The sequence below is a fragment of the Castor canadensis genome, chromosome 10, assembly GCF_047511655.1.
Source record: "Castor canadensis chromosome 10, mCasCan1.hap1v2, whole genome shotgun sequence".
NCBI classification, from domain to species: Eukaryota; Metazoa; Chordata; class Mammalia; order Rodentia; family Castoridae; genus Castor; species Castor canadensis.
The window spans coordinates 55,985,983-56,001,294 of NC_133395.1; the positions used below are offsets into that span (position 1 = coordinate 55,985,983).

The 15,312-nt window shown below is 38.1% G+C and overlaps 1 long non-coding RNA gene across 1 annotated transcript; it reads right to left on the minus strand.

Moving 5' to 3' along the window:
- Positions 1-10,119: 10,119 nt before the first annotated feature.
- On the minus strand, positions 10,120-12,362 carry LOC141411600 (uncharacterized). The gene is made up of 2 exons (XR_012436440.1): positions 12,274-12,362; positions 10,120-10,407 (listed from the first exon to the last, which is right to left on the minus strand). It is a non-coding gene; the product is annotated as an uncharacterized lncRNA (long non-coding RNA).
- Positions 12,363-15,312: the final 2,950 nt, after the last annotated feature.

Genomic DNA, 15,312 nt, shown 5'->3' on the forward strand with positions numbered 1-15,312 from the left:
AATTATTTAATTTGCTGTATTAGAGATTGAATCCAAGGCCTTGCTCATGCCAGGTAAGCTAAAATACTTTCCAGTCCTTTTGTTTTTTTAACTTTATGTTGAAGTAGGGTCTCAATAAGTTTCGTAGGCTGCCCTTAAGCTTGAAATCCTCCTGCCTCAGCCTTCTGGGTAGCTGGGATTACACAAGTATACTACCTTGTCTGTCTAGATTTTTATTTTTTTTAAGTGAATAAGAATATTAAAAACTAACTTTGGTAGGAAGACTTAAAGTTCTAGTTATTTTCTAAGATTTTGATACTAAAAGATAGCATATAATAAACAGATCTGCTGCCAATATTATCTCTCAGAAGGTAAATGAAACAATGAATTACAGCATTGAACTTAATCCAGTCAAGTGTTCTGTGATTTAGAAATTACAAGATTTTGGGCTTATATGTGGAGAGCCAAGTATGAGAAGCCTATGAGGATATAAGCACAGTGGTACTAAATATTCTGCAGACTGAGTTTGGCACAGCCCCAGCTGCAGAATAGGGTGAGAAGACTAGATGCAGCTCAGCTGCTTTTCCTAAATTGTTTACGTTCAGAGAAAGAAGTAGGAATGCAGGTTTCTCCTGTTGCAGTGTCACTCCTCCTCCCCCAAGAACTGTTGCTCCACTTCCTTGTTTACCACTGGATACAAAAGACTCACTGAAGGACGATGTGAGGCTTTTTGATGAAGGGGTTTTTTGGCTGAAGGGAAATTGCTGGAGGGAGATTGCTGAAGGAGGAAAATGAATTGGGGGAATTGCTAAAGGGGGGTTGATAGAATTGGTTGGCAGCTTGCAAGGGAACTGCCACAGAATGACTCGGCTGCTGTTGTTTGTCTGCAAGTCTGAGGGCCGACACTTTAAGAAAGCTAAAGAGAGAACATGGAACAGTGCAAGTCTAAGCACCGAGACTTTAAGAGTTATTCTAATGCAGTTTTTAGACAAAGACTTTAAGAGAGATTATGCTAAAGAAAAGCTAAGGGGAAACATGGGACAGAGCGAGTCTAAGGAAAGAGACTTTAAAGAACAGAAAAGACTTTAGAAGCAAGGTTTTAAAGAATTGTAAAGGAGTAAGGCCTTAAAGAATAAAGATAGAGAAAAGAAGCAAAGTAAAAGAAGAGATTAATAGAGATAAAAAAGCAATGAGGCTGTTGTGAGTCTCCATCCGAACACGCAACACACCTGACCCCAACTTTCTGCATGCCTGTCTGTCTATCCTTTGTCCTTTCTGCATCTCCCATTGCCTTCCGTTAGGCCCAGTTAGGTTCAGTAGCATCTCATTGGGTTGGAGCTCAGTTAGTAGAGTGCTTGCCTGGCATGTGTAAGGCCTTGGGTTTGATTCCCAGCACCACAAGCAAAATAGGAATGTAAAAAGATTTGGGCAGTGTCAGGCATGTTTCTTGCACTTTAAGAAAGTTGATGTTTAAAAATTAAGGGAAGAACCAGACACTAGTGGCTCTGGCTTGTAATCCTAGCTATGCAGGAGGCAAAGATCAAGAAGATCATGGTTCGAAGCCAGCCCAGGCAAACAGCTCACTATCTCAAAAAAACCCATCATAAAAAGGGACTGGTGGAGTGACTCAAGGTGTAGGACTTGAGTTCAAACACTAGCACAACAACAAAATAAGGAAAGAAAAAAGCTAAAAAGTAAATGGTGCTAGAATAATTAGATACTCATTTGGAAAAAGAAAAAAATGAAGTCCCCTCCTCAAACTATAACTCAAAATGAAATTTTAAAGAAGTAATTAGCTTTATTATATAACAACTGATACAGGCTAGAAAATATAATGGAAAACAAAAATATCCATTCTTCATAATCATAAAAAATATTAAAAATTTAGGAATTGACTCACAAGAAATATGAATAAAGTGTAAAATTTCAGCAAGCCTTACAAAAAGATTCAATTTTCTGTATATAAACACTATCCTCTGTAAAAATTTAAATTCTTCTCAAATTAATTTGCTAAGTTTGATGTAATTCTAACCATGACCTCTATGATCCCATTTTTGTCATTTAAAGTGTTCTATAGTTCATCTGAAAGGACAAGTGAGTGATAATTCTAGAAGCAATTTCTGTCTGAAACAGATATTAAGGGACAATAAAACAATGAAATATACAGCAATATGAGAACAGAGAATTACACCAATGAGTCAAATTGGAAAGCCCCCAAATAGATCCTGGAATGTAAGTGCTTTTACATTCTGGTGTTGGTAGAGATGACACTTCAAATTTATCTGCAAATTTTTTCCCTCAACAATATATAAAATGGTAGGTAACGTTGATTTGCTGTTCTTAGTTTTTAAAAGTTAATTAATAAATTGACCATTACCATTTATTTAATTATACCTCTTTTCTCTATGAATTTGAAGCACCATCTCTACCAAAATGAATTCTTGATAAGTACAAGTCATGTAAAAAGCAAAACTGCATGCTTCTCTGAAGAAAAATAAGAGAATATAGATGCTGGGTTTGAAGCCAGGGCTTTGTGTTTGCTAAGCACTTTACTGCTGAGCTACTGCCCTGGTCAAAGAGAATGTTTTTATGTCATTGGACTAGTGAAGGATTATTTTGAGACAAAAATGCACAGCCCATTTTAAAAGAAGACTATAAATTTGATTAAATAAAATGTGAAGGTTCTGTTCAATAATAAACAAATAAAAGTTAACAAGGCCAGGCACCAGTAGCTCACACCTGTAATCTTAGCTACTCAGGAAACAGAGATCAGAAGGATCATGGTTCAAGGCCAGCCATGGGGACACAAATTCCCAAGATCCCATCTCAACCAATGGCTGGGCACTGTGGTGTACACCTGTCATTTCAACTATGTGGAGAAGCACGAATAGGAGGATGTAGCCCAGGACTACCCCGACATAAAGTGAGACTCCATCTCAAAAATAACCAATGCAATAAAAGGACTGGCAGAGTGACTAAAGTGGTAGAGGGTCTGCTTAGTAAGCACACTGCTCTATGTTCAACTTCCCAGTACCACCAAAAGAAGAAAAAAGTTAATAGGCCACAGACTGGAAAAAACAAACATACAAGTTACCATGCATTAGTATCTAATGCATACAAGCATATATACATATATATATCACTGTGATCCCAGTGATATGGGATGCCATGGGTAGGAGGATCATAGTCTAAGTTCAGTCCTTGGCAAAAAGCCAGACCCTATCCAAAAGTAACTTAAAGCACTTAATAAAAGGGCCAGAAGTAGAGCTCAAGGCCCTGAGCTTAACTGCCAGTATCCCAACAACAATAACAAAAAGGAATACGAGTCTGGCTTCTTTTGTTTAGCATAAAAAACCATTTGAGATCATTCCTATCATTGTTTATATCTATAGTTTTTTGATTTATTGCAAAGCAGGTGCTCTACCTCTTCAGCCACACCTCCATTCCATTTTTCTCTGTTTAGTTTTAGAGATGGGGTCTTGAAAACTATTTGTCAAGGCTGACCTCAAACCTCAATCCTCCTGATCTCAGCCTCCCAAGTAACTAGGATTAGAGGCATGAGCCACTGGTGCCCAGCAATCTTGTCAGTTTTTAAAGTCACTTTTAAAAGTAGAGATATTGCCTTGTAGTTTTACTTTGCATTTCTTTAATGACTAGGGATATTGAGTATCTTTTTTTCTGCCTGTGCTGGGGCTCAAACCCAGGGTCTCAGTGCATTCTAGGCAAGCTCTGTACCACTAAAAGAATGAGTCCTTTGAGTATCTTTTTATGTGCTTCTGTGCCATCTGTATAAATTGTATTAAATTGAATTTTTAAAACCAAGCAATCCATTAGAAAAATGCACAAATTACATGAAAAGGCAATTTCCATAAAAGGAATGGTCTCAGTCCATTTCATGCTGCTATAACAGAATATCTGAGACTAAGTAATTCAAAATGAACAAAAAATTACTTTCCCATAGTTATGGGGACTGGGGAGTCCAAGATCAAGGTATTATCATTTGCAGAGGGACTTCTTCAGGTGCTATCACATGGTGGAGGAAGGACAGAAAGACAAAAGGGCCTTTTTAATACCTTCATAGTGGTATTAATCTCACCAATGAAGGTGGAGTCCTCATGACCTAATGAGGTCACCTGTTTTCTTTCCCTTGATTTAATTTTTGTTTTGTGGTTGTCTTGGGTTTTTAGCTAAGTTGGTGTGTTATTTCTGTCCCTGGTCTGGGTGCAATTTAGTAATAACTAATTCACAGGTTTAATACCCAACCAGTAGTTTAAATGTTATATACAAGACCCCTTGGTGGTACCATCTATAAGCAGTGGGAATTGGTGGGGTAGAAATTTGGTGAGTTGGATAGGGTGGCACTAAAGAGAGAAGTGGAAGGAGGGGTGGGTAATTGGGGAAGCAGTGTGGGGGCTGCTAGTTTTTGTGGTCCTTGTGTGTGTTTGGGTGTATTTCTGTTGTTGTAGTAGAGGTTGCTTATGTTAGGGATTGCAGGGGTTTAGGGTTGTGTAAAGTTGGTATAGTAGGTTGGTCAATGGGTGATGAGTGTGTAGGAGGGAGGGGTAGTCTGGTGACAGGTTGGGGGAAAATAGGAGGGGAAGGTGAGGGCTGGGGGAAGAGAGTGGGTGATAAGGACAGAATGAGTTGTTGGATGGGAGCAATGGATTTTAGCACAGGAGAAGGAGGGAGAGTGAAGGGGATGAGAGTGGGGATTAGATGATGATAGTAAAGTTGATAGTATAGAAAGAGAAAAAAAGGTAATAGGAATAAAACTAAAAATAGAAAACCCACAATAACAAAACAAATAAACAAACAAACACAAAGAAATCAAATGGAAAAAAATGAACAAACAAATGAAAAAAAAAAAAAAAAAAAGGAAAACTACCAGGTTCAGGAACAATAGAATTTCAGTCTTAGTTTAAGTTCTGGAGTTACTCTTCCAGCATCCAGTCCTGGTATTGGCATATAAGCAGAGGCTCTGACGTGGTCTCACCAGGTGATTGGCTTGTGGGTAGTGTTTTGTTCTTCTACTAGTTGAACTGAAATTGTGAGGTATGGTAGCTTTGCCAAATCACACAGTGTGGTCAGGGATATTGATTTCCTTAGCTGATGGCTGTGTTACCTTTCAGCTGTAGCTGCTTGGTCAGCTCCTCCTCCAGTGAGGTGTGGCAGCAGTTTAAGTTTGTATGCTGTCCTCAGGTTCAGGAGATCAGCTCTGTAGTCTACTAGTTGTCCTGCTTTGGAGGTGGCTTTTAGCTGTGCTTGTTTACTGGGATTTTTGACCTGGGGGCTTATTTCTTTGCTCTGCACCCCTGGGACAAGGTCAGGGTTCCATCAGCCCCCACTGCTGTCAGTGTGTTATGATGGTTTACTATTTGTTTTTCAATTTTGTGGGGCAATTTGACTTTGGGTGCTTCTCACTGGCTCAGGAGATGATCTCTGTGATCCACTACTTGCCCTGCTTTGGGGACTTATTGCCTGACTGCTCTCAGCCTTCCTGCCTTTCTGGTGTGTATTTACTGATAGTTTGTGCTGAGATTAGCTCTTTGCCCCCCCTTCTCTAGTGCACTTTCAGAGTTCCCACCCCCTCTGCTGTTGTACTAGATTACAGTTTGCTGTTTGTTGTTCAGAGTTTTTTTTTTTTTTTTGGGGGGGAGCAGTCAGTCTGCCCAAGGCTGTGCTGGTTTATCCGGGGGTATCTGGGGGAATTCTGAGTGACATGTGGCACTCACCTGTTTGGTCTGTAGACTGTCTCCCAGGCAAGTTTGGAGCCAGTGGCAGCAACTGCAGCAGTGGTGTCAGCCCTCAAGTTTTCTCAGTGTAATGTGTTGTGGGGAAGCTTTCCACGAGCTAGAGGTTCAGGGTGTTGAAGGTTTGATTCTGGTTGGTGCTTTATTTCCACCAAGTATGGCTCCAGCATCTCAACAAGGTCTTGGAGTCGGAGCTCAGGCTGTCTGCTTCTGTACCGTAGTTGCTATCTTGATCTCCTCGCATTTACTTCTTTTATAAAAAAACTCATTCTTTTCAATTTATTTGAAATATTTCATAATTTAAAATAACATATTACCTAACTAGTTCCACTTCTGCCTCCATCTCTCCCTGAAGAACAATCTGAGCCAGGCTCTAGGACTTATCTTTACTTCAAAACCTCTGTAGGGTACAAAAAATATTCTAGTTTTTGTCTCTAGTTCTATTTTTTATGCCTGTAAAAACACGGTACCCTAATTCTCTGTTTCTATTGAACCCATGTGTTCCTTGAAACTGAGGAGTTATCAAAGACTGCAAGCTTCCCGTTTTGCGCAGATCTCTTCCCCAACCAGTGTCTTCTGTGCTCAAGGTGTAGAGGCCATTCTATTCATTAAAATTCAGGCTGTTGATTGTCGGCCTGAATTTCTTTCATTTTTTTATTAGTGTATATTAATTGTTTAAAACAATGGGTTTCATTATGACATTTTCAGACATGCAAGTGGTATACTTTGATCATATTTTCTCCCCCACTGCCCATACTTATCCCCCTCTTCCTTCCCAATGGTCCCTTCTTCTTTTCTAACCACTGTACGATCATGGCACGCCACCGGGAGCCACCTCCTTCTTCTTTTCTAATAGGCCCCTTTCTACTTTCATATAATTTAAAAAATTTTTGATTTATACTTGTCACGGGTTTCGTGTTTGTTGAGATGGGGGTCTCCCAATCTCCCTGCATCTGCCTCTCACATGCTGGGATTACAGGTGCATGCCACCGTATCTGGCTGGTACTTATCTTTCTGAGTTTGACTTATTTTGTTTAATACAATGATCTCCAGTTCCTGCAAATGACATGATTTCATTTTTCTCAATGGCTGGATAATATTCTATTATGTATATATGCCACATTTTCCTTATTCATTCATCTGTTATATGCCACATTTTCCTTATTCATTCATCTGTTGATCAGCACCTATGCTGATTCTATGACTTGATTATTGTAAATAGTGCCACAGTAAACATGTGTGTGCAGGTGTCCCTATGACTTTGATTTCTTTGCATATATACTCAGGAGTGTATAGTTGGATCATATGATAGTTCTATTTTTAGTTTTTTGAGGAACCTCCATCCTGACTTCCATAGTGGCTAGACTAATTTACATCCCCACCATCAGTGCATAAGTGTTTCTTTTTCCCCTGTAACCTTTCTTTCTTTTCTTTTTTATGATACTGGGGTTTAACTCAGGGTCTTGCATTGCTAGGTACATACTCTACCACTTGAGCCATTGGAGGTGGCTGAAGGTGTTGACCTCCAACTGCGACCCTTCTGGTTATAGCCATTCTGACTGGGGTGAGATACAGTATCGATGTAGTTTTGGTTTGCATTTCCCTGATGGATGAGGATTTTGAGCATTTTTTCAAGTATTTATTGGCCATTTGTACTTCTTTTGAGAACTATCTGTTCAAGTCACATGCTTGTTATTTGATTGGATTAGTTTTTCTGAGTTCTTTATATATTCTGGATATTGACCACCTGTTGAATGAATAACTAGCAATAATTTTCTCCCCTTCTACAATCTGTATCTTTACTCTGGTAATTGTTTCCTTTGCTTGCAGAAGCTTTTAAAATTTGATGTGATCCCATTTGTTAATTCTTGCTCTTATTTCCTGAGCTACTGGAATCTCTTCAGAAAGTCACTGCCTATGTCTGTAGCTTGAAGTGGTTCCCTCTGCTTTCCTCTAGCAATTTCAATGCTTCACATCTTACATTAAGGTTTTGGGCCACTTTGAGTTGATTTTTGTACAGAGTGAGAAGTGGGGATCTAGTTTCAGTCTTCTACATATGAATATACAGTTTTCCCTGCATGACTAGTTAAAGAGGTTGACTTTTGTCCAGGGTATGTTTTTGGCATCTTTGTGGAAAATCAAATCAGCCAGGATTTCTGAGTATCTCTTAAGCCCAGATTCCCTGGTGCTATATTTTGTCTGCTTTCTGGATCACCTTTCATCCTGGGTGTTGAGTCCTTTGACACATGCTGCATTCATGTACTATCTTTGGGATATGAAACTGAGCTCCAGACTGGATTTCCACTTAGCTCTGTTGCCTAAAACCTGTCGCAGTCCAGGGCCTGAGTGCAATAGAGAGCCCCAGTTAAGAGTGGTGAAAATTTACAGCTCTCAGCACTTACTAAGCTTTCTGACTTCCTTCCTAACCTGTTTCAGATGATCAAATGAAGTCCTCTTGAGGTCTCAGCCTTTAAAACAGAAAATTTATTAGCATACGGTTGTCTTTCATTACATTCCTTCACTCCTCAGACCTAAAGTATTTCTTAGCAGTATAAACTTCTGTCTTGAGATTATAGGGGTATATGTATCTTTTAATTGTGCACCCAGGAAAGTATGCTCCAAGCTACTTGCCTTATGAAGTTCAGTGTCTTTTTACTTTCAGTCACCTAAATATCTCTGCATTTGAACAACTTGGCTCTTTTGCTAATGAAGATTTCTCTCTGGTTCTACACTAGGCTGACTTCTTGCTTCTCTTCAACCCTGGTCTGTTTATTGCTGATAGAGAGAGAGAGAGAGAAAGAGAGATAAATTAAAGGTATTGTACAACAGCAGACATGTGTTTGTTTCCTGATGCCTATTTCCCAGTTCCGTATCAGAACCTTGGGAATCAGTGATAAACAAGGCAGTCCTTTCCTACCTTTAAGTGGAACAGTGGACAAAATGGTTGTGAGAAGCAAGGAGGTTAGGAACTTAATCCCATATAAGCTTCCTGACAGGAATTCTCAAGGAGAGTCAGATCGTTGAGAGTAGGAGGTGGTGCTACTCACTTCAAGTAGACTAAAGATCTCTCTAAAGATCAGGTGGCAGTAGAAATCACAGAATTATGGGTCTCTATCTTCTCTGCAGGGTAGTGGCCCAGGGCCCTAAATGGCAAGCAGAAATGAGGAGGAAGGCTCTCAGCTTTGGTCTTCAGATCATATTCCATTTGTAGAAGTACAGGATTTGTTTCCAGTGAATCCAAGAATCTGGTAGACATGAACTATTTATTCCTAAATATGCTTTACTAGTCTGAAGAGTAGGAGTTGAATTAGCTAATATGGAGTGACCTGATAAAGTACACTGTAGAATTTGAGAGCAGTTCCTACTGTTCTGCAGAAATACATCATTAATATGATGGTCATAATGATGAGGAGAAGATGAACCATCCCATATACCTTTGTGAAGAGATTTAGGGACAGAAGTTATTAAGATCTTACTGAGACTAATAACATGAATTTAGAGTTGTCCTTGGGCACCACAGCATTTGAAGGTCTTAATTTCTTTGAGAAAGCCTGTCAGCAATTTCTTTGTGGCTTTGACTTCCTCTGAGTATTCTATAGCTACAAACATTGACATGGAGAATTAAGCTCCAAAAGTTCACTGATTAGAAATAGACATTTGTAAGGGTGAGGGTGGATGACATTTAAATGAATGAGTTAGTTGGAAGGAGAAATGATCAATTAATTATTTAGTGGAAAATACAGGCTTAAGGTTGGTTATTTCTGTCTGATTAGCAGACTGAGGTTGGTATTCTAAGACATTTTGACAGAAAGAAAAGAGGAGGTTCTGTCTAAGGGAACGTATTAATAGAGTCTCTGTATGCTTTCTTTTTTATATTGAAATAAATATAAAAAAATATATTGCCCATAGCAATGGGCAAAAAACCAACTGCACCAGACAAAACAGAATGCAGTCTCCCTGAAAACAAATTCTGAGGGGTTCTCATACCACAGCAATATTGCTGATCCTTTTGGGAAATCTCCAGTGAGGTTCTCTGGCAAAGTAGAAGTGAAACAGTAGTTACTTGAACAGTTATGAAGGTGATATTCTATTACTGAGAATGGGGCTTACTGAGGAATCTATTATGAAGGTATCCTAGTGAAACTGAGTGTTTGGCATGGGGCACAGAAAGCCTGGAGCTTTTCCCAGCAGGTGTTTGTTCTGTATATCTTGTACTTCACTGCATCCCATTACTTTCACTTTTTAAACTGCTCTCAACAAAAGTTGTGAGTCAAAGAAAGTAGAACTTTAAATTGGCCAAAGTGAACAAATGAACAGAGTGCAGCCTTCATAACAATCTTCTATGACATGCAGGTTATTTGAGAGCCACTCCACTCCAAGGGCAAGAAAAGGATTAGCTTATTCTCAATTTATTATTATCATTGCTGGGTGAGAGACGAGAGGTCCAATACAGGTTGGATCATAAGGTGAAACACTGGGGTATCACAAAACATTGTGCCCAATGGAGGTGGTGAATCAGATCATTGAAAACAAGGAGAGAAAGCATTAGCCTTGTCTTGGCAAAAGGAGCTGGTGTACATATTCTGTATGGTGTCCAAGAATCAAGCATCATTTTTTCTGCAGAGAGGGCTCCCTGCTTGGGAGTGGCATCGTTCAGTCACGTCTTAATGAGGGGATGCTGAAACAGAAAGTAGCCTTAGCAATAGAGCTAAAGACAGATAGAGATACAGGCACTTAGTGGATTCTGTGTGGGAGGTAATAATGATCAAAAATTGAATAGGATAAGACTTTGATTGAGTTTATTCATCCTGAAACTCAGTTGAAAATTCTTAGAATTACATAAAGAATAGAGTGAACAAGAGATGTTTGTGAGGATTTCTTAAAGTTATAGAAAATGTTAACTAGTATTAAGGTTTAAAAGGCATAATAGTACCTTGTAATTACTGTGACTTCTTTCCCAGAAAGAATGCCATTTCCTCAAGCCAGCCATAAACTTAGTGTGGTACTTTATTAGACCTCGTTTATGGCAGATCTTACTTTCATAAGCAGTTTATGTGGCAATTTCAGAATAGCTACTGACCATCTACAAAAGAAAATTACAGGGCATTTTACTGTTAAACAAGATCTCTACAGGAATCTTGTTACCCATTATACCCTGCTACAGGTTTACTGTTTGAAGATAAGATCTTTGTCAGAATCTTATTACACCAATTGATAAGGGTAGTAACCTGTACAATCAAATGTAAGATAATTTAAGTGTGTAAGACACTTAGAAAAGAAGACAGAGATTAAGATCTTATAAATTTGGGCTCTAAGAAGGATTTCATTTGTTTTTTTGTTTTGCTCTTTTGATACAAGGGTCTCTGTTATTTAGCCCAGATGGCCTCACATTGGCAATCCTCCTGCTTTAGCCTCCTAAGTGTACAAATGATATTTAAAAAATAAACTGTATAGATAATAAGAAATAATTTCATAACCATTGCTTATAAATATAACCTACTTTATTTTAAGACAAAGTCTGTCTCTTTCCTCTGGGAGAGAAAAGGAAGCCTAAGACATTTCTCTTATGATAGCCTTTCAACTTCAGTGTATGATATCCTCCTGAATCTTCCATTTTTTAGGCTAAATACCTACAGTCTAAATTTAATATATGATATATTTCCTGGTTACCTCACCTCTGGTTGTAGCTCATACAGTTAGTGCAGGCATGGACTGACTAGCTCAGAGTAGAGTAGGACAAATATAGTGTCTCTTTTGTTCTGAACACCACACTTGCATTCATGTAGCCTAAAGTTGCATTTACTGTTTTTTTTTCTTGGTAATCACATCATTCTGATATAGGAGACTAGACTAAACATGAAGTGACATAGGACACTGAGCCAACAAATCAGAGATGGGGGGGTTACTTGGCTATTTATGAAGACTGACTATGAGGAATCCTAGTCTATCCTTCAGAAAGTTGGCTGATTTCATCTTCTATTTGGGGAAGGGGCCATATCTGTTCAAGATGTCCCTAAGGGATCTAAAACAAACAGGGAGCAAAACCAGTGTGGGGCCAGACTATATATTTCTAACATAATTTAATGCCTTAAAACCCCAAATGGAACAAATACTTCATAAAGTCTGGGCTAGGACGTAATCAAGGTATCATAAAAGCTCTGCTCCTTTTCAGCCTAGATTTTTACCACAGTGTTTAATGACTTCCTGGACCAGAAGCAGACATGCAATATTCATTTTCATATGCCTGAGTATTACCTAAAGATCTAATTGCATACAGATATTTCTATTGAACTTCATTGAGTTAGCTAATGAACAAAGATGCTCTTAGTAGCATGTTAAATTAATGCATTTAATTTGAAAAGCAAAGTAAGCACTAGGAATGACAGACCCAGGATCTGTTTTTTCTTGTCATAAAGTTATAACAATATTCAAGACTACCTTTGCCCTTTAAATACATAACCCAGGGGGAAGTTATCTAATATCTTTTGAAAAGTAGTAAGCATCTCTATGCTGTTGGCTCACATGAAGAGGAGGTCTAGCTCACCTTTTGCAAAAAACATTTTTTTTTTTTGGTGGCACCAGGGTTTCAGGCTTGCTAAACAAGTGTTCTATCACTTGAGTCATACTTCCAACCCTGCAAAAAGATATTTTGAAAAGTTGAATATTAAATTTTGTTTTGCAAATTATTTTTTCATTTGCTTAAGCTAAATGTTTTTGAAATACTTTATAACATCCATGCTTCATTGAATTAGTAGTATCTGTTACAAGCTTTTTATAAGACTTTGTTTCTATATTACAATTAACTACAGTTAAGACCAGCAGGACAATGATATTTAAAGAAACTACCTTATTAAGTAATTATATTTAGGCATGATCATTTGTTTTTGAATTTCAGACAATCATGTTACATTTTCTTAAAAGAGGGTACATCTGTATTTTACACATTGGAAGTTAAGTTAGTAATCACCTATGACTATAATCATTTAAGAAGAATCATATGACATGTACTAGAACTCAGGTACTGAGTAGGATAGGTGATAATACTCAGATATTAGTAACACGTATAATCACAATCATTTATTTTGCTATTCAAGAAGTCTTTAGTTTGAATTATCCTCTATACTGTTTGTTAATAAAAATACTCATGATTTTAGAATTCATTGAGAATGTCATAAGCATCTTTCTATATATTAAAAGATTAGCAGGTATCATGTTTAACTGTGGTTCAGATGTATTTCTACAGTTCACAAAACTCACTACAAAAGAATTCGGTAAGCATGTACGTTATAAACTTGTAGGAGATGGTGATATAATGCATGTGCTTTTAAAACTAAGGCATGAAGACTAAGGGTGTAGCTCAGAGTTAGAGCACTTGCCAAACATGTGCAAGTACCCTGCACAGCAAACAAACAAACAAACAAGAAATAAAACAAAATCATTGGGCACCGAATGGTTCACTGTAATCCTAGCTACTCAGGAGGTAGAGATCAGGAGGTTCATGGTTCAAAGCTAACCCTAGGCAAATAGTTAGCAAGACCCTATCTCAAAAAAACCCATCAAAAAAAGGGCTGGTGGAGTGGCTCAAGGCATAGGCCCTGAATTCAAACCCCAGCACTGCAAAATAAAAACAAAAACAAATGCTTGGAGACACTTCATTTCTTACATCTAAAAAGTATTTTTGCATATGTAAATGGAAGATGTTATAATTTTCACATTTTTTTCTACTTTTAGAATGTTTTCATTGGTTTATTATTAAATAATGCATGTAAATAACCACCAAAAAGTGGTCTGCTTCATTATCTTATCCTGTAATTTCCAATGTTCTACATAATAAGTATTTCTTATTTTATAAGCATAAACCCCAAAACAGAAGAATGTGGACAAGAAGGGCTTGACATCTCTTTTTTACAAGTGAGCTGCCAGCTGGAGCCATCACTCAGACAGGAAACATCACTCAGGGAGGAATTCAGCAAGTGAGCCAAGGGGAGAGTCAAGTTTTCAAACAGGAAGGGACAGGGAATCTGCTTCTGGCTGTCAGAGGTGGTTGGTGTAAAGCTCCCAAGCTCCTAGAGAAAGATGATACCTGCCTTTGTAGTCAGAAGGTCATCGGGGGATTAAGCTGAGAAGCCAGCTTTGTGTAGGATGTTTAGTTTCACTGAAAGGTAGGACCAGACTGAGCCAACTAATTTTAGTACGAACTATGATTTTTAGTGTCTGATGTGGTCTAGAACAAATCCTTCAATCTTGTTGGGTCATAATTCTTTCATGTGCTTATTATCTAAATGTCTTGGTTCCATTAGACTATGTCCACAAGTGAAATAACATTTCCATTAAATTAAGAAAATTACAGTGGAGGAGACACCACCAATTCAACTGCTACAAATTAGTTCACTAAAATGTCTTTGGGGGCATGTGAGGGTTTCTTGGGTGCTCTGACACACAATTTATGTTCTCTGATTCAGCACACTGCTTCCTTGGCTCCTTTGTACCCCAGTGGTCTCCCTTTTCTCACCCCTTTTTCTGTGGCGAAGGGACACTTGTCTTCCTCTGCTGCACCATCTCGTCTGGAAAAGACCTTATTATGAGTTCTCCTTAGCACAACAGAGATTTGGTTTATAACATTTATCAAGAATTTACTGAAGATGCCTAGCGAGACAAGGGAAATGGAACTCAGATTAGTCAAGGACATACCTCCCTTTGGATACTGAGAAAACAGTTTGTGGGAAGGTACTAAGGCAGAGAGTCTAGTCCTACTTTGAGGAACTGAAAGGGGAATCTGAGAGGAAGAATGAAATGAGAGTAGAGAAAAATTTAGGCGGGACCATAGGACACCTCTGAAGGGTTTTAAGTAGGGCAGCCACGTGGTCAGATGTGAATTGCCTGAGCAGAAATATCTCTGTGGACTGAGTGCACATACTTCAAACAGCACAAAAATGACAAAGTCTTAGGATCACAGTAATTGTGCTTGGAAAGGAAACAAGGACTTTGTAAACTGGATAAATTTAATGTCTTATGTTTTTAAGTTTTAGAAAGAATAAGAAACATTCACACAAAATGTGCACATGAACATTCAAAGCATTCAAAGTGGAAATAACCCAAATGTCTATCTGCTGACAAAACTGACCAATAAGACATGCAATATGCATAGAATGAAATCATTTTTTGGTAAAAAAAAAATGAAAATACTGATATCACAGTAACATGGATGACACTTGAAAACAGATGAGAGATAAAAGAACATATATTGTTTCACTCCATTAATGTGGAATATCCAGAATAGGCAATGTATAGAAACATAGATTAGTGATTGTTCAGGCCTGGAATGAGGTAAGGAATTGACTGCTAATGGGTATGAGGTTTATTTTAGGCAGACAAAATTGTTCTAAAAATAGTATTTTGGTCAATTAGATGGTTGCACAACTCTGTGAATATATCAAAAAAAAATACACATGGAATTGATGGTATGTGAATTATATTGCAGTGTAACTCTTAAAGAGAAAACACTGTCAAAAAGAATCCAGGAACTAGCGGAATTGTAGAACTGGATTTTATTCTTATATTTCTTCTAATTTTATATTCATTG